General features: G+C 45.5%; 1 protein-coding gene across 2 annotated transcripts in view; it reads right to left on the bottom strand.

Moving 5' to 3' along the window:
• GPRIN3 (GPRIN family member 3) overlaps window positions 1–19,393 on the bottom strand; it is a 46,335-nt gene extending 26,942 nt beyond the window's left edge. For both annotated transcript variants that reach the window (XR_013842450.1, XM_079990826.1), the window contains exon 1: window positions 18,863–19,393. The gene's annotated coding sequence lies outside the window, so the exon portion shown is untranslated. The remainder of the gene's footprint in view (window positions 1–18,862) is intronic.
• Between the last annotated feature and the right edge of the window lie 711 nt (window positions 19,394–20,104).

The raw sequence follows: 20,104 nt of genomic DNA on the forward strand, positions 1-20,104 counted from the left end.
CTGAGGAATCAAATTCTTCATCACACGACACAAACTCTCTTTTTCACTATTCGTGGCTAAGGAGGGATCGTTTAAATCTGGTTTCCCAACCTGGTGCCCAGCTGTTTCCGATTACAACTCCCATCTGTCTCCGCCAGCACAGCTTCCTGTGGCGGATGGGGGTTGTATTCAAAACATCTGGAAGACACCAGGTCAGGAACGGCTGGCTTAACAGCTTTTATTTTATTTTCTTTCTCTTTCTCACTCACTCACTCACTCACTCAAGTACATCTTTGTGCTTATCAACCAAGTTGTCTGCTCAGTTTAAAATTCATTTTTAATTCTCCTCGCCTTCCACCTCCTCTGTCTGCCCTTGACAATCTACATACTATATGTGTGTATGACTGACATGAGGTCACTGGCTGAAAAATGGAACACAGCACCTTAGAGTGCCTAGATTCACTGTTTAATTTATTATCCCCCCCCCCCCCCCGCTCTAGACTCTGGTCCACTTTTTAATCTGGGATCAGTAATTTAAAGACCTAGCCTGGAAAAAGAGTCCTGTATCCACGCATAGGAAAATATTTCAGAATGTTCTTCTGCCAAAAGGTATAGGATGACGTAGGGTCAGATTTAAGTTTCAGCTAATGCCGTTTGGAATCAAAAGAAGGAGACAAGCATGTGTGGGTGGGTTTGTTTGTTTTTTGATAGCTACTCCGTAACAAACCTAAATAAATCTTTTCCAGGTTATGCAAGAATCCCATTTTAAACTTTATTGGGGGCCACGTGACCTTTGCTGGCCTTTCCCCCCACATTTGATGGATTGCGCCTGGTGTCAGTTTCTGTGGAGTAGCCTCAATTTGAACCCATCCATTTCTGCCTTCAGACTTTTGGTAAAAATGCAGTGGGCACATCCAAGAAGACACGCCTTCAGGACATCAATTTCTTTTAATGCCATGGAACCCCTGTTCATGTTAAAAGTGTATTCTCCCTTTTAAAACAGCCATATAGCGCTGAGGTTATACACCAGCAACTGGAAACCTTCGGGCAGTGGGCCTAAATAGGTGTCAAGTGACTAACAGGTGATTTTCAGTGTTCACTCATAGAGGAGTGTCCTGGCTCCGACTCTTCGACACAGAATTTCAAAGAAACCCAAAAGATTTATTCAACAATTCAGCACACAGTCTAAACATTAGCCCATAGTACAGGATGCACAATTCATAAGTCTTTGACAAAGCTGTAAGATAAATGACTAGGAAGAAGGCAAGACGTTGAACCAATAATAATAATAATAATAATAATAATAATAATAATAATAATAATTTATTATTTATACCCCGCCCATCCGGCTGGGCTTCCCCGACATGCCTCTCCAGCCCCATATATATATATATGACTAGTGGAACTGGTTATTCAAATGGTTCTCAGACTGTGCTTGCAAGTGTGCACTCCTATGAGGGTGTGTGTGATGGGCCGTCCTTGGCAAATGGACCTGAGTCCAGCAGCGGAGCAAGCCGATCGGGTGGCTGGGGGTGTATGCGTGCCCTGCGCCCAGGGGTGGGGCCAGCCACCCACGGAGGTGGGGCCAGCCGGGGCAGGATGCTCCGTGGGGCCTCCAAGGAGTCTGCCTGCCTCCTCTCACTCAGCCGCCCTACAGCTGAGGGGGAGGCGACAGGCACTCTCCCAGGAGACACATGGCTTGGGCGTGCTGCAGGTAAGTATACACCTGAACAATAAAGGAGATTCTAGAGCAGATCACCACCTCAAGTACAGCATATACAATGGCCAAATAGGGCATCAATGAGCCACCTGCTTCTGCAGTTTCCTTTGGACTGAAAAACACCTGGCCATAACCTTTCAGCTTTAGTGGCTCACAATTTGTGCATGCCTGATGTCCTATGGGGAAAATACCATTATGAAAAACCACCTGTCTCTTCCCTGCCCCAGCTAGGAAGGGCTGGTGCTTTTAAAAACATTCAATTTCCCTACCAGTGAGCAAACTATATGCACACGTCGTTCTTCGTTGCCTCCATGGAAAACACAAATTCACTTTCTCCCATGAATATTCTGTTAAAAGTACAATGAGGGAAGACATCAGCAGCAAGGACTTCAGGGTCTATGGATTGGAAAATGTGTTTTCTGCCAGCACTGAGTTTGTCCGGCTTCTAGAATATGATGGATGGAGAACTGCTGGTGCGTGATCTCAAAAGTTTCTACCTCACTGGCTGACCTTACCAGAAAGAAGTCAAATGCAGATCCTGGGGAAGAATCAACTTGAATTTGTATACCCTTTTCAGGATTTGTACCAGCCCGTAACAAGATGACACAAAAAATAACAAAATCTAAGAATTAGTTCCACACCATGAATCCATTACGGTGCAATCCACATAAAATTAAATATGGTCAAGAAATACTTCACACTTCAATTCTCCATTCAGCTGCAAATAATTATCAATTCAATTATCCATTACAATGGCCCTGTCAGATTCCCATACAGACTCTGGGAGACAGATATACACCAGGAAGTTCCACTTTACAGTTCTCACAACTGAAAATAAGCCCTGAGTACCTTAAAGCATTTTCTTTAAGAAAGAAGGAAAACCAATAGTCCTTTTTTTGGGGGGGAAGACACAGAAGGCCACATTCCCTTGTGGGAAATCTTCAAGGATCCGCATGCCAAGGGCGAGCTTGGCCAGAGGCAAAAATGAGCTGAGTAATGGATGCAAATTTGTACAGTAGGCTTTCGGCTGTGCAAAACTTAGAGTCTTATATATACAGTCATACCTTGGTTCTCGGTTGTAATCTGTTCCGGAAGTCCGTTCGACTTCCGAAATGTTCAAAAACCAAGGCGCGGCTTCCGACTGGCTGCAGGAGCTTACTGTACTCAATAATAATAATAATAATAATAATAATAATAATAAATTATTATTTATACCCCGCCCATCTGGCTGAGTTTCCCCAGACACTCTGGGCAGCTTCCAATCGAGTGTTAAAAACAACACAGCATTAAATATTAAAAACTTCCCTAAACAGGGCTGCCTTCAGATGTCTCTTAAAGATAAGATAGCTGCTTATTTACTTCACATCTGAAGGGAGGGCGTTCCACAGGGCAGGCGCCACTACCGAGAAGGCCCTCTGTACTCAAGCAGAAGCTGCATCGGACATTCGATTTCCGAAAAACGTTCAAAAACTGGAACACTTACTTCCGGGTTTTCGGCGTTCAGGAGCCAAAACATACAAGTACTGAGGCATTTGAGAACCAAGGTACGACTGTACAAACACACACCTCTCTGTCCTCCATGCAGGCAAGAAATGGCCATTAACACAGTTGAAAGGCACATTCCAGCCAGGCAAGTGCACCTGAGGAGGGTATGGAGCAAAGTCTGTGAGGGATGTGGTTTGGGTAAGGGGCATGGCCTAGGATAAGTTCTGGGCAGTGTTTGAAACTTGTGACCGAGGATGGCGCCAGAAGTCTCCACCATCTGGGGATTGTTGGCTCTGGACTGTTTTCACACGCAAATACCCCACCCTGTACAATTCTATCTGCTATGTTTTATCTGCACAATTGGAATTAATTTCTGGAACCAAAATGCTTTTTCTGTGCAGCCAGAGCAGAAGCAGGAGCAGCGAACAACGTTATAGCTAATGGTTGTCGCTTGTCTTTACTCACCCCACCTTACTCACAAGTTGTGAGCAATAGCATTACATTAGGAATGGTCAGTGTCACCATTAAGAAAAAGAGGTAGGAACAGGCCAATATATATGTGGACTGTCCCTGGATCAAGTGACTTTTCTTCTTTGAGCTCTCAAAGAAGCTCAAGGTAGTCATCTGAACTAGCCAGATGTTTAACTGAGAATCAATCACAGTCAGCCCATCATTTGAAAAACAAGACTTTAAAGGCATCTGACTCTAAAATGGCAACTAGACATTCCGTTTTGGTGACTGTAATCTTGGTTTAAGGAGCCATTTGGAGCCTAGCTTATGGATCTGAATTTCTAACACTGGTCCTGAGGGCCAGCTAGAGAGGCCTGGAGGGCCACATTCTGTACCAAAAATCCACACCCCGGGGAAAAAAGAAAAACAAGGCTGTAAGCAGCTGACAGGACAGGAGGAGCGGTAGCATGAGGCAGGGCCTTAGGGAGAGCTCTGTGTGAAACTTGAGGGCACAGCCAGCCTGAGGAAAATCAAAGAGCAGAGAATGAGGAGGTAATGCTGGCCTCTCCACATGTTTCCCAACCCAGCCTGCTTCAAGAAGGGGAAAAAATCAAAAGCCTCCCAGGAATTACATTGCTTCCTCTTATCACATGCCGGTTCAAAGGTTGACAGCAGAGGGGTTCTCATGCTAGATGGAGCTAACTGACTCCCTCATTATTATACAGTGGTACCTGGGGTTAAGAACTTAATTCATTCTAGAGGTCCATTCTTAACCTGAAACTGTTCTTAACCTGAAGCACCACTTTAGCTAATGGGGCCTCCTGCTGCCACTGCACGATTTCTGTTCTCATCCTGAGGTACAATTCTTAACCTGAGGTACTATTTCTGGGTTAGCAGAGTCTGTAACCTGAAGCGTCTGTAACCTGAAGCATCTGTAACCCGAGGTACCACTGTATACAGTTGAAATCTAATAAACTGCCACAAGATTCGAGTGAATCACATCTGCAACCCAACTATTTTGATAGCAATGGCTCTATCAAGGAAGGGGAACTTGTGGCTCTGCGGATGTTTTTGGACTACAAATCCCATCAGCCTCAGCCAATGGTCAGGGATGAAAGAGTTGCAGTCTAGTAACATCTGAGGCCTAGAGGTTCCCCTTCCTGGGATTACACGTGGCGCTCTAGCAGTAGTCTATTCCTTCCCATGTACCCCAACTTCATCACCCTCCTCTTCCTCTTGAGGAAAGGACCCTCATTCTTTGTAAACTTCCATGTTAATACAAACAACAACAACACACACATAATTGGCTTCAAATAGAATCACAGAATTGTAGAGTTGAAAGGGACCAAGAGGGTCATCCTAGTTCTGCAACACAGGAATCTTTTGCCCAACGTGGGGCTCGAACCCACAACTCTGAGATTGAGAGTTTCGTGCTCGACTGACTGAGCTTCCCAGTGAGAAGTGTAAGCTGAATGAATACTAGGTGAAATGGGTCAATGGCCTAACTCGGTATAGAACGGCTTCACATGGTCCTAAAGTATCAGACTTCCAGTGCAATCCTAGGCATCTTTACTCAGAAGTAAGTCCCATTATGTTCAGTGGGGCTTCAACCCCTTCGTTTTCTTCTAGGTCCAGTGGTAAGGACTGCCTGAACCCTGTCCACTGAGATCATTCAGAGGAGCACTGTTAGTTGTCCCTTGCACCATGGTGCCTGAATAGCATCTACTAGATGTTGGGCATTTAGTGTCGCAGGTCCCAGGCTGTGGAGCACTCTTCCAGCAGAGATTCGGAAGGCATCTTTGACTCTCAGGAATCTCTTGGAAGACTTGCTGACTTTTTAACGCAGCTGCTTAAAACACTTCAGACCAACCAGTTATTTTAATGATTGCTTTGTACTTTCTTAAACGGCGATCTATGTTTCACTGCTGCATACCACCCCTGATATTGCATTATATAAATGGTGGTATATAACTACTTTTACAAATATATAAAATGTTCCTCTATTAGTCTTTTAAAATCGAATATAAAGACACACACACATACGGTGTAACCACCTAGTACATCCTTAAAGGTGAGGCTCTGTAATGTGCCTTAGAAGATGTACATACCAGGACGATCAGTTGACAATGATGATATATAATTATGTGGGTTCTTTTCTTACTTGTGTCAAAAAGCAGCTGTTACGCTAATGAATATTCTGAATGCCAATTAAAGACACTTCTTTTTTTAACCTTAGACAAAGATGGCAGGGCATGCTTTTCAGTTATTTTAATTTTTAATGTCACTTAACAGAAACCAATCTGTTGTGCATCTGATGCTGAGGAACCTAAGTGAAGAGTGGAAATGGGAAAGATCAGCTGGGGGAAAAAATGTCAACTGCTTAAAAACACAACTAAACAAAGAGGAAAGAAGACTGCAATCTCATGCGCACAGAATAGTACAACACAGAGAATATGTGCATGTCTTGAGGTAGGTGGGAAGTCTTTTAGATAGGTTAGGAAAAGAAAGCTATTGAATCTGATAAATATAGCTTTTGTATCATAGCTTTTTGTATCAGGTCTGTAACATTTAGTTGTGCCCTGGCATTAGGAGTGTTTGTCACAAAAGAACCACCTGCCTCCTTGGAGGGTTGATGAACATGAGGAAATAACAGAACAAACCTTACAACTGTAATGCCGTATGATTTCTCCATGTATGAGCAGATTCTGCACAGAGTTTGAGAACTGGTGCCCTATTCATCATTTTTAGCCATTGCATTTATCAGCAAGTCACAAAAAATGATGCACATTATTTTGGAATCCATATACTTGGAAAGGGGAAAAGAAGATGACTGCCCTTCTGTTCTGTCCAAATCATCTATATAAATACAGTACTGTGCAGCACCCTAGCAACTGTTTCTATAGACAAAGAGCTTTCAGATTTGAAGACCATGGCAAGGTATTAGGGCATCTTACCAACTTAATGTATCTGAGATGGTAGGGATGATATTCCCTCTGCAGTGTCAGCTGCAACAGCTTTTGCCTTTAAAACCCTAAATGTTTTTAGGACTGAAGTGCCTAAATAATGGACTCCCTATCTCAGGAAGTAAGCAATGTGGTTTCCTGCTGATATTGTTGGATTACAGCTCCCAGCAACCCTGAATAGCGGCCAAATGTGGTGGACAGGGCCTTTTCTGCTATGGCACTCAGGAATGTGGAACTCTCTGCTCCATGAGATTACACTATCTCTTCCTACTTAGCAAGTGTTCCATTGCTGTCTGGAAAAAAAAAGTCACTTTCTGCAATGTAGATAGGTTTCAGCCCTACTATTTTTAGGTTTCATCAGTTTAAATGTTTTATTGCTGCTTCCTGTATTCTGTTGTAGCAATTCACTTTTGTTTTTGATGGTACTGACTATTGGTATAAATATTTTTATTTGCTGTGGACTCCTCCATTTTAATATAAATAAATTAACTTTTAAATGAACTTTGAAAACTGCTCACCTCACACTCACACCCTGCAATAAACCAAGTTACTCACTTTGATGCAAGAGTTTTGCAGATTTAATAAGTAACTAAATATCTGTGATTAGAATACCAGTTATCACCGGTCTTTGTTTCAGCAAAATAGCTGCAGAGTTCAAAGTCCACAAACCAGTTTACTTACACACACACACACACACACACACACACGATTTCACCCAATGGATAATAGTTTCACCAGGAAATGATCTACATAAAGCATTTTCCACAAGGCAATTTTGTTAAAACAGACATAAATTCACTTGCCACAAAGTATTATTTATTTTGGTTAAATTTGTTTCTCTTTCTTTGCAACATTCAGACATCACCACAGACAATACTTTGTTGCATCTGAGCTTGTGGTGGGGAAAAAATAAGCCACAATCCTTGGATCAGTGTTACATCCAAACCAGGAGTCATGGTTTGTTCCGCTCTAAACAAACGGCAAACCAATAAGCCAAGAAAACCTTGGCTTATCATTGTGGATTGTTTGGAACAAAACAAATCACAGTCCCTGCTTCAGAAGTAATGTTAATCTGAGGGCCATGGTTTCTTCCCAATGTGAGCGGAAAGAAGAAAAGCAGGCAAGTTGGCTTGGCTTACGCACATCAAACCATTAGCTATGGTTTACTGCAGGGCCAGCCTTATCATCAGGCAGAATGAGGCAGCTGCTTCAGGCAGCAGGTGATGAGGGACTTGGAGCAGAAAGAGTTGCGTGAGTTGTACGGAGTGCCCCGTGTTCCCTAAGCTAGCACTCAAGTTTGGTGAAGGATGCTCTCCATCACCTGTGATGATGTCAACTAGAATCTTGCTGGCTTTGGAAGGGGCCATGCATTAGCTTGTGACAGGAGCAAGACTGCAGTAAATCACACCGAGAAAGTTGGAGTTCACGTTTATTAGCAAGGAGAGGATCTAACACATGAGTGTCAATGAGCACAGCAGTTCTTCATAGGTTTTTCCTCCATGAAGCAGTTGCTGAAACTGAAGGTCCTCACTTCCACAGCTGCCTAAGTCCCTTCCTCTCCAGGGGTTTTCCCAAGCAATCTGAGACTGTGCCTGTGTGAAGCTAACTTCTCTGTCCTCTTCATGCCTCTCCTGGTTCTGGGAGACCAGCAAGGGATGGAAGCTTGCCACTGCAGGAGAATATACCCATGCCTTTTCATCAGCCTGACTCATCTCTGCCTCTTGGCCTCCGTCATTCCACTCTCCTGCTTCAGTTTCCGATTCTGGACTTCTCTCTGTGACAGACCCTACTCACTAAACCCTGTTTTCAGCTTCCAACACCTCCTCCCAGTCTTCTACCTCTTACCACACATCACCATCCCACCACCAATCCCCTGGCTCTGAGCCTTCTTCCCCAGCTGATTCCTCTCACCATTCCTCGGCATCCAACCAATTTGTGACATCTTGTGTTTTGGCTCAGGCAGATAAATGTCTTGGTCCAGCCCTGACTAACCTGATGTCTGAAAGTGGCCAAGGCTATAGTAGAATCTGTGCTAGAGCTATCAGGTGGATAAAGGCATTTCTGCCAATCTATACATTACAAATACAGGTGGGATCCAGCTATCTTGTAAATATGTGTGTATATTTATTGTCTACCTCAATTTCCTGCCAACCTGATGCTTTGAACTCTAATTCCCCTCAGCCCTAGGCAGCATGACCAATGGTCAGCGATTAAAGGGAGCCGTGGTTAAACAACATACGGAGGGCATCAAGTGTTTTAGGGTTCCAACTACATTGAAAGAGCTTCCAGTTTCATAGCAGCCTTATCTGGTTGGGTAGATAAACATCAATAATAATGCATTGCCTAATTTAACACTCAAACTGTGCAGGTAAGCACTTATTATGAAAAGGAAGCATGAGCTTATCAAAGGCCAACTCGAGCATTGGCACCAGAGGCCAAAGCTTTCATCTGTTCTGGAACAGAGGAAGCAGCAGGTGGACACTATCACAAAACATTAGGAGAAACGACCTCACAGTATGAGCTTTGAACAACGGCTTGGAAGATGGTGAGCTTTCCTTTACTGAAGATGTTTAAGCAGAGACTGCACGGGCATTTTATTTAGTAAATAAAAAAGCCCTAAACGGCCTCGGTCCTGTATACCTGAAGGAGCGTCTCCACCCCCATCATTCAGCCCGGACACTGAGATCCAGTGCCGAGGGCCTTCTGGCGGTTCCCTCATTGCGAGAAGTGAGGTTACAGGGAACCAGACAGAGGGCCTTCTCAGAAGTGGCGCCCACCCTGTGGAACACCCTCCCTTCAGATGTGAAGGAAATAAGCAGCTATCCTATCTTTAAAAGACATCTGAAGGCAGCCCTCTTCAGGGAAGTTTTTAATATTTAACACTGTACTGTTTTAACACTTGATTGGGAGCAGCCAGAGTGGCTGGGGAAACTCAGCCAGATGGGCGGGGTATAAATAATAAATTATTATTATTATTATTAGGAGTAGTAGCAGTAGTAAAAATTGTTAGCTGCCTTTCAAAATAACTGTGTTTTTCCAGGCGGCTTGCACTCAGTGGCATAGCATGAGGAGGGCTATAGGGGCAGTTGCCCCAGGTGCAAAATAGTTAAGGGTGCAAAATTTCAGTACCCGGTGCTGCCTCAATACAGCCGCACACTTCCATCACTAGGCTCCATTGAAACGGATTCCCCATGTGAACCAGGACGTGACCTCCCCAGGCAATGGATGATGCAGACACCGTTAGGCAGTTGAATGTGCATGCATACTCCAGTTATTTAACCCCTCCTTCACACAACCCTGGGCTCTGGCAACCCACGCCATGCCACTGCTTGCGATGTCTGATAAAGCCAGCAAAAAAACATAGTCAATGTCACAATAACACAACACACAAGAATAATAAGCAGAAAATAGAACAGTCTCAACATTCTTCCAGCAAGTCACCATAGAACAGAAACTAAATCAGTCAGGGATGCCTTGGGCAGGGGGGTGGACTAGATAAATCAGAGGATCCCTTCCAACTCCACGACTCAGTTTTTATGAATTGTTATGTTCTTACAAGGAACTGAAATGTACCATTTTGAAGGTGCCACAATAGCTTAAAAATACCTAATTGAGAATATATAGAGTAGACATAGCCTGCTCATGCGTTTAATAGGCTGCCTAACAAAAAGCTCAACAGGAGCGGTGTCTGTCACAGCAGCAGAAACAGCTGGATCTGTTTGAATTTGTTCCTGCAACACAGTCGTTAAAAATACAGTATTATTCTGTGGGGTCTCTCTTTCTCTGACTTCATGGACAGGAAAAGGTTTTCACAGGGAAGCTGTCATATGCCAGGTGAGAAGATTCATCCCCATCTAGCCCAATGCTGTCTGCCCTGATTGGCGGTGGCTCTCCAGGGAGTCAGGCAGATAGTCTTACCTATCACCTGCCACCGTAGCCTTTTTAATTGCAGGTGCCAGGGATTGAACCCAAGTCCATCTGCACATGGAGCTCTGGTCTCCTGCTCAGCAGGCGACAGTGGAGAGAAGCAGAGGAGGACTCCATCCCTGGTTTCTATGGAAGCACTGGGTTCTTCTTCACAAAATACCCATAATACCCTGGCTCTTAGATGTGCCACACTTAAGGCTGGCTCACACATGTACACGCATCCCTTGGTTTTTGGCAGCCGGTTGCACAAACCAACTTCGCAAAAAATAAAATCAAATCACTGTGTTTGAAATGCTATGAGAGTCCTCCATGGAAGAGAATTATCTCATTGACAGCCCATTCATGTTTGGAGATCATTAAAGTTACAGTCATCGAATGATAAACCTGCACACAATCCTACGCGTGCCTGGTAAGAAAAGAGAAATGTCTGCATTTTTCAGAGAACAGACCTTATTTGCATGTTCTGGATCAATAAGCACTTATCTTTCAGAGTTCACGCTTCTCCACACATTGCAATGCAGTTTGTGGCTCAACCAAAAATGCATATTGAAATGCACTGTTTTAGGGCAAAAGGCATGCAAAAATGTGGTTTGTGCGCGCGCATGCATTTAGACAAGATTGCAGATTGATGCAGTAAGGACTGATTGAATGAGCACAACCAAAATAGACACGGGCTGAAAAAAGACTTGGGTCATCCATCATAACTCAAAAGTATGTCCTGTTGAGTTCAATGGAGCTTACTCTCATGTAAGCACACACAGGATGAGTGATGTCATGTGTTTGTGGGAGGTTTATCGCATATATTTTTGAGAGAGACCAACTGGCTGGTTGAGACTTCCATTGTGAATAAGAAAAAGGAAAGGTCCCATCCTTTGCTTTTGCCTTCGTCTTGGGGACAGAACTTCCAAAATGACAACCGGTGGGGTGGGGAGCATTCATAATTATAGCATGTCCCCAGATTTCCCACTGGCTGCCTCCTTGATGGATTCAAAGAGAAGGTTCAGAACCAGAAGCAATTTAATCATGGTCTTATAAGTACGTGCGCAGGGAGAAATGCCCTATAGGAGAGGCCTGTTCCTATCTAGCAGACAAAGGAATAACAAGATCAAATAGGAAGAAATTGCGGCAGCGATGTTCCAAGTGGGTATATTTTTAAACAGGGCTAATTAGACAACGGTTCAAAAATGTAGGGGAATGGGGTGGTGCCTCCCTTTGCTAGGAATCTTTTAAAACTCAGGAGCTGCAGACCTATAGCAGCTCAACCTTGTTACTACCTTATGTGTTCTTGTGTTTTTGTATTGTAAGCTGCCCTGTGGCCCTTGGATGAAGGCTGGTTTAGAAATTTAATAATAATGGTAATGATAATAACCTCACCTCTGCAGGTTGGGAGGTCTCTTGCCAGCTCAGTGTTTCAAAAAAATAATAATCAAGGGACACTGCAGAGAAAGCATAAACTGTTCCAGGAAGCTGCAGTGTTCCAAAATTTGTTGACGTTTGGCTGTTATTGAGAAAGCAGGGAGGAAAATAATAATAATAATAAAGAAACAATCTTAAAATGAAATTATTCAGATTCTTCTGGGAGAAGACAGATCTGTGTTTGTTTCATTAGTACTCCAAATATTTAAGAGTATGCCTGAAACATCTGTGTCAACTGGCCTTCAAGTCAAAGCTGGACATCTGCCTAGGAAACTCATGATTCGTCCAAGTTCTAGTTGCCAATTAATTACAATTACTAAGCTATTATTATAATTTCTAGAGTATAATCGACAGGCACGGTGCTTTAAAAAGTACAAGAGGACAGATCCCTGCCTCAAGGAACTTACAATCTATATAATTCACTGCATGGGGGTGGGGAAGAAGAGGAGGGAGGTGAATTCAGTGGTAAACAGGGAAAGAATCTGCATTATTTCAGGTACACATGCTAAGGGTTAGACTACAATCAGATACCCACTTCTCTATGAGTAAAACCCACTGGGCTCAAAGGGACTTTATTTCTGAGTTAACAACCACTGGATGGTTAAGTCCAGTCAAAGGCGACTATGGGGTTGCGACGCTCATCTCACTTTCAGGCCAAGGGAGCCGGTGTTTGTCCGCAGACAGCTTTTTGGGTCATATAGCCAGCAGGACTAAACTGCTTCTGATGCAATGGGACACCATGACAAACCAGAGCGCACGGAAACGCCATTTAGCTTCCTGCCGCAGTGGTACCTATTTATCTACTTGCACTGGCGTGCTTTTGAACTGCTAGGTTGGCAGGAGCTGGGTCAGAGCAATGGGAGCTCACTCTGTTGTGGGGATTCAAACTGTCGACTTTCTGATCAGCAATCCCAAGAGGTTCAGTGGTTTAGACCACAACACCACCTGCGTCCCCTAAAAACAAACACTGTAATCGCTATACTGTACTATCAAACACAATGGCACATAAATAAAGCAAATGACAACAAATTCATCAAAACGATTCATGCAATTCAATAAAATCATAGTAATTCAAAAGATCAGAAAATACCACAAATCATTCATCAAAATGAGTAATACAATGCAACAGTGTCGTGGCAACTTTCCCTTTCATCTGCCTTGTGTCTACATTTCTGTCCAAACACAGCTAAGGCTCACCATTTCTTTCCCAATCCTCTTGTGCTTATTTGCTCTTTAGCCATCAGCCACCAGTCGCTGCTCTGGTAGCAGATTACCACCCGGTTTCCAGCCAATTAATGCAACCACAAAACCAGCCTTCCTTCACAACGTAGACTCAGCAAATCTGGGCAAGACTCAGCACCCAGTAAAGTGGCTGCACTTCCTCTGGGCAGCCATCTGGCAATTCAGCCTCACTTAGAGAGAGCCGCTGAGAGCAAGTTGCATTGCAAGCAGGCGAAGCGCGTGGCCAGGGGCTCCAGATGGACCCACTGCATGCCAAAATCTGCAAGGATCCGCTCAGCTCAGGTGCCAATTCAGTCCTGGAGAATTTGTCCTTGTCTGAGGACCTTCGGAGGCAACATGTCTCTGCTCCAACATGCAACAATGTTCCAGGACAGCACTGGGGATCTGTGGCCTTCCAAATGTTGTTGTATGGCAGCTCCCATCTTCCCTGTTCCTATTCTAGAACAATAGGAATGTGTCTGTACCCTGCACAACCCCCTCAATTTGGCATGGACCCATCATCACCATATGGGACAATTGAGAACACCTGTATAAATCACTAACAATCCATCTCTATACCAGGGTTTCCCAAACTTGGGTCTCCAGCTGTTTTTGGACTACAACTCCCACAATCCCTGACCACTGCTAGCTAGGGATGATGGGAGTTGTATTCTAACAACAGCTGGAGGCCCAAATTTGGGAAAGCCTATGCAAACCGATTGTATCAGTTCAGGTCTGGTGCGTTTATGTAATGATGGGGAGGGAAATTGTTCCAGTTCAAGTTTAAAGGCAAACATACCAAGTTTGAACCTTCTGAAACATCACACCAACCGAAACACAGCCATACGTCAATATTCTCACTTCCTGGAATGTTGCAGTGCAGTTCTCTGGCTGAGTAACATGTATAGAAATGCACATACTAGGGTAAAATGTGCATTAGAATGCACATATTCGAGAAAATTACATGCAAAAAACACATTGCATGACGGGAAACGTGTTTGGAGACATTCGCTGGTGAATTTTCACGAGGTCTTTAATGTGCAAATTGATTGGAAATGTGGGGAATGACCTAGGATTGGGGGAAAAAATGCAAAACACAGAGCGAAACCAAAACTTCCAAATCCACCCATCCCTGGTATTATTTCACATGTGCAAATGCTCCCTGAAATGGATGAAGAAGGATCTGTACACATGCAAAAGAAGAGATCAAGAGAAAGGCTGGGCTTTTCATTGAACGCAAATCACTTTGTTGAAATTGGAGAAGGGACTCAAATTCCATTGACTAGAACCCTTCTCCCTAACACCCAGTTTCCCTGTGAAATTGAGGGTTAAGGTGAGATTGAGTTACCGGCCCTAAGTCACCTAGCGGGTTTTAGGCCCAGTAGGGGTTTGAACCCTGCTCTCTCCTCCCAACACCCTTCAGCATTCTCACAGAATTAGGTGACTACCAGGCCATTTCCTTTGCCTTCTACAAAATATGGAAAAGTGAAGGGAACAGGGGAAGGAGGGAGTTTTCTCTTTTCTTTCTAATTCTAGTTATTTTGCTTCTCTGCAGAGAGAGGGTCCAAGATAGTCTTGCCGGCCTTGCTTTCTTACATCGCGAGTATTGTTGCAATTTCAGGTTGCCTAAAGCTATAAAAGTAGGTTAAGGGGAAAGGGCCGCCATCTTCCCTTCAACTTTCCCAGACCCACCAGCCTCATTCTGGGACATACCTGGAAGGACATTTATTATAGCTTATAGTTTGCAGTCTGGGGATAGGTACTGCCTGTCCAATTGTGAACCACCCTGAGATCTATGGGTATAGGGCGGTATACAAATTTAATACATAATAATAATGCTTGTTAAACAAATCACAGCTGAACAGCAAACTCAAAGAATATGAATTTTTTAATCTTTCAGTGGACTTGTTATCAGCTGGAAGAGAGAAGAAACCACAATATTATATGCTTGCCACGTCGGCTCCCTCGGCCAATAAAGCGAGATGAGCGCCACAACCCCAGAATCGGCCACGACTGGACCTAATGGTCAGTGGTCCCTTTACCTTTTTAAGGAGTCCTGGTATGCATAAGGAAATAACGGGAACAGTTATGTGGAGAAGGACCTGGACCAGCCCAAGCCATTTTGCTGCCCAAGGCACAAGGCAAGATGCCACCTTTACCTACTCCATGCACAGAAGCAAACCAGACTGGCAGCTGATGTTTGGTTCAATGCTAGAGATGCAATTGTGTTCTCTATAGCACCCAAGGTCAGTGGGATAGTTCTGGGGAGCACAGAGCACATACAGCTGTGTCCTTTACCTGCCCCTCTGCATCTGCCGCCTGAGACAGCTGCCTCACTCTGTCTAATAGCAGGGCTTCCTTGGGACAGAAAAATCGCTCAATGGCAGAGCACCTGCTTCACATAAAGAAGACCCCAGCAGGGGCAGACCTTGGTAATATGGTGCCGGGCTTTGGGAAGAAGCCACGATGCTCTGGCAGGGTTCTGGAGCCCTCCCATCTCCTTCCCAAAGCTGGGCAAGAGCAAACTAGGCTTTTGGAAGGACCCTGTCAGAGCCCTCACGCCTCCTTCCTGAAGCAAGCACTTACTAAGCTTTCGGAAGGTGGCGGGAAGGCACCCTCTCAGCTTGGCAGCCTGTAAAAGGGTCCCAGACTGTAGAAGAACCATTGCTTCTGAGAATTGACAACACTGAGCAAGGTAGACAATGTGGCCTATACAGTAGTACCTCGGTTTACAAACAGTCCTGTTTACGAACTATTCAGTTTACGTACTCCACAAAACCAGAAGTAGTATTCTGGTTTGTGAACTTTACCTCAGTCTACAAACAGTAGCCAAACGGTGGAAGGGCACTGGCAGTGGGAGGCCTCATTAGGGAAAGCGCGCCTCGGTTTAAGAACAGATTTGGTTTAAGAACGGACTGCAGAAATGGATTAAGTTCGTAAACAGAGGTACCACTGTACAGTGGTACCTCTGGTTGCGAACGGGATCCGTTCCGGAGGCCCGTTCACAACATAAAAAGAGCGCAACCCGCAGCAGCACATCTGCATATGTGCGGGTTGCGATTTGCCGCTTCTGCACATGCGCGTGACGTCATTTTTGCGCTTCTGCGCATGCGCGAGCAGCGAAACCCGGAAGTAACCCTTTCCAGTACTTCTGGGTTGCCGTGGGACGTAACCTGAAAGAACATAACATGAAGTGGACGTAGCATGAGGTATGACTGTATTGTATATCTTCCTGTGCTCCCCTTTCTTTCAGCAAAAGCACCAAAAGCATCTGTCTGTTCTCCTGGCAACCCTGTTGGGACAATGAACACGATAAGGCAGCCACCTCACACAGGCTAGTCATATACCCTTGCACCCTGCTTAGGCCTTCTTCCTATGACCCAGCCACATTCCTGTGGACATTCAGGGGAAGTCAACATGGTGTCCATCCAGCTGTCTCTGGACTACAGCTCCCATCAGCCCCATCCTGCTTGGCCAATGCTGAGGGGACTGACGGTCATGGCTAAGCATTGCAGAGCCATCTGGAAATCAATGAATGAAAAATGGAGGGGGCAGGGGAAGAGTACCAGGATACATGCAGGCTGGCAGGGGAAACAGAAAACGCGGGGGGTGCAATTTTTTGGCACAAATATAGATACCCCACTCTCCACCCACCAGTAACAAAAAGTGGCAGCAGGAGCCACCCAAACCGTACGTGTGAATTAACGAAAGATGCCACAAGGCTTGTGTTCTGTTGTTGTCTTGTTTTCCCCATCACCTGTACTGAGGAAGTATTTTGGTGCTGTGACAGTGGTGTTGCTATGGCAATGACTCTTCTATCTACTGGATTGAGTCGGGAGGGGGCAGCCTGCACAATCCGAACACACTGCAGCAGTGTGATAGAGGGCAGGATCCGGAGGGAAGTTCTGCTTCACACATTCCTCTGCAGCTCCCATTCATCTCAACAAACCGCATGCCAAAGAGAACCTTCTGGACTCTGTCCAGATATTTTTAACCATTTGTTGACAAAAAGCCTCTGAAGTGGGCATATTGTGAACCCATTTTTTATTATAAAAAATTAATACATCTGACTTACATCTATCTGTTTGTTGGCAGTTCTCCTCCCTACCTTTTCTTTTAAAAGCCCTCTGAAGGCAGTATTGAAAAGCACCTCCGTCAAATGAAAGATAATTAAGTCAATAAACCAAGAGTTAAAATGCCTTCTTGAGACATGTGTCTATTACCTAGTCTGTTGTTCAGCTTTTGTTACAGACAACTCACCACTTGGAAACAGGAAGAAGAAACTCAATGTGTTTGTTTGAAGGTAAAGAAGCAAAACTTTGCACCCTCCCTGAACCCTCTCCTCCATTCATTCTGAGCAACGACAAATGAGAGTGTAACTTTTCGTCCGGTCTCCAAAATGGCTATGGTGGTGCAATTGCTAAGGTTTGCTCTAGAAAGTGGTGGTTTTTATTGCCAATTTTACAAAGGGTGTATATGGAAGATGATTGCTGTTCTTGAGACTAAATGTATTCCCAAGGTAAAGCCACGTTCACACGAAGGAAGGCAAGGCTATCAGCTACCCCTGTATGAGTTAGAATCTCTCCCCTGTTTTGTGCTTACAGACTCTCGCACTTGCACTTTGAAACAGGAAAAGCAGAACAGTGGTGTATGTGCTCAGGAGAACACCTGGGTTGGTGCAGGCCTCAATTTACCTTGACTTCCGGCAAGATCAGAATCGTAGTTAAAAAGGATTGAGATCTTTAAGTCGCCTGGAAGTATCATTTGTGCAAAAGTAGCCTAGGAAGAAGCTGGCCTCTTGAAAGCACCAGGGCCTCTCGCCCTGACCTTGCGTCTGGGAAAAGTTCCCTCAAGTGCTTTATTTTCATAATAAATTATCCAGCCATCAAAGCAGCTCGTAAACAGTTAGTACACATGTCACGCATCTGGGCTTCAATCCAGTCCCCTTCGTTTGTTCCCTTTTCCCCAAGGCAATTCTCCTTGGATGTCTCTTCCAATTCCTTTCTAGGGGAGAATAGCAATCCTAAAGGCATCAAAGCTTTTATGGGATGTAACTAATAATATCATCATAATTTGAGTTGGCCATTGACCTGATTTAATTTTTGGTTCATGCAAACTGAAGATCACTTGAAGGAGAGGACTGACCCCCTTTAAAAATAAACATATTTGCCCATCACCCCCATACCAAAAACACACGTGCAACTTTTTTTTTCTTGGTCTCTCCCTACAAGGGCCAATAAAACTACATATCTGCAAAGAAGATATTAGGGTTGAATGTGCCTGAAATGAATGCAACTAAGGCCAGGGCAACTGAACTTATCTGCAAAGTTCGCCTATTATTAGTAAGTGGTTTCTTCCTATCAAAGCGGGACTTCTATAATAATACTATTTACGTATTTAGAAGGGGAGAGAAACGATGAATACAAGACTGGCGAGGAAGGGGTTTGGATGCCATTTCTTCCATTAGGCGCAGCGCGATCCTAAGCCGATGCCAATTCCGCCGTGCTTATGGCGGTGGCCATGCGCTTTTCGGCACGTTTCCTTGGAAGAATGAATTACTCCCCAGTTACGCGCGCGCCTAGGAGTAATCCAGTCAAGGTACATTTGAGACGCGGCAGGATTTTTATCAGGATCCTCGCCGGCCGCCGCCTGCAACCTGCATTGCCCCAACGCAAGCGCAACTCCCCGAGCCTCCGCTTACCTTCCGCAGCCAGGGGGAAGCAGCACCGGCCGCCGCCGCAGCACCGGCAGCCAGGAGAGATGACCTTGCAGAGAAATTCCTCATCGGAGCAGCAACCGAGCAGCTTTCTCCGCTCGCAGCCTGGCGCGTAAAAACGCAGACGGAAAGAACCCTCCAGGTCGGGATCCAGGCGCCCAAGCTGCCAGGATGGACCTCAGCGCGGGAGAAACGCGGAAAGCCTCGTCTACGAAGGCTCGGATTTTGAGGGAAAACCCACCGTGGGGAGAAGGAGCCACAAGTCGAAAGCGGAGGCGAAGCCGGGAACGCCGCGGCTGCTTGGGTGGCTCCGACTCCGGCTCCTCCCGGCGCGCATTTGGCGCTGTTGCAGAGGGCGGCGCAGGTGCCTCCTGGGGGGGGGCGTTTCTAGCCTTGGCCGGGCGGACGGGGAGGCGGCTTCTTCCGCTGCCGGCGGCTCCCGCAGCGGCTGTGCCCGCGATCGCCTTCGGAGCAGCCGCTCCTCCAAGGTGGCCCGCGAGGTGGGAAGGCGAGAGGGAGCCGCGCGCCCGCGCCCGCGCGTCCCAGGCAAGGAATCGGGGCATTCAGAGCAGCCCCGGGAGGCGGAGCAGGAAGGCCTCTCCGCCCGACGCATTTCTCAAAGAGCTTCCTGCTGCAGGAGAGAGGAAGACACAGCAGCTGAAGTTTCCGCCCGTCTGGGGCCAGATTTTCGTTCCTCCCCGCCAAGTGCCATCCAGCATCGCCCTTCTCTTCGTTCCCATTTTGGGGACGCAGCTCAGTTGTAAACTCTCTTGGACGCCAAAGATCGGCAGCGATGGAAACGTGGAGAGTGCTCCTGCCCATGTGCAGAGTGTTATCCACCCCACCACACTCACACCTTGCTACATACCCAGAGCCAGCGCCCCCAGTTCAGAGTACAGTGGTACCTCGGGTTACATACGCTTCAGGTTACAGACGCTTCAGGTTACAGACTCTGCTAACCCAGAAATATTACCTTGGGTTAATAATTTTGCTTCAGGATGAGAACAGAAATCGTGCAGCAGCGGCAGCAGGAGGCCCCATTAGCTAAAGTGGTGCTTCAGGTTAAGAACAGTTTCAGGTTAAGAACAGACCTCCAGAACGAATTAAGTTCTTAACCCGAGGTACCAGTGTAGATGGCTCAGTGCAGACAGCTTCCAGCAGACAGGAAACCTGGTGTTAATGGCCTGTTCGTTTTTGGTGTTAAATATTGCAGAAGGCTGAAGCCTC

The sequence above is a fragment of the Podarcis cretensis genome (genome assembly GCF_951804945.1).
Source record: "Podarcis cretensis genome assembly, chromosome: 9".
In the NCBI taxonomy this organism is placed as follows: Eukaryota; Metazoa; Chordata; class Lepidosauria; order Squamata; family Lacertidae; genus Podarcis; species Podarcis cretensis.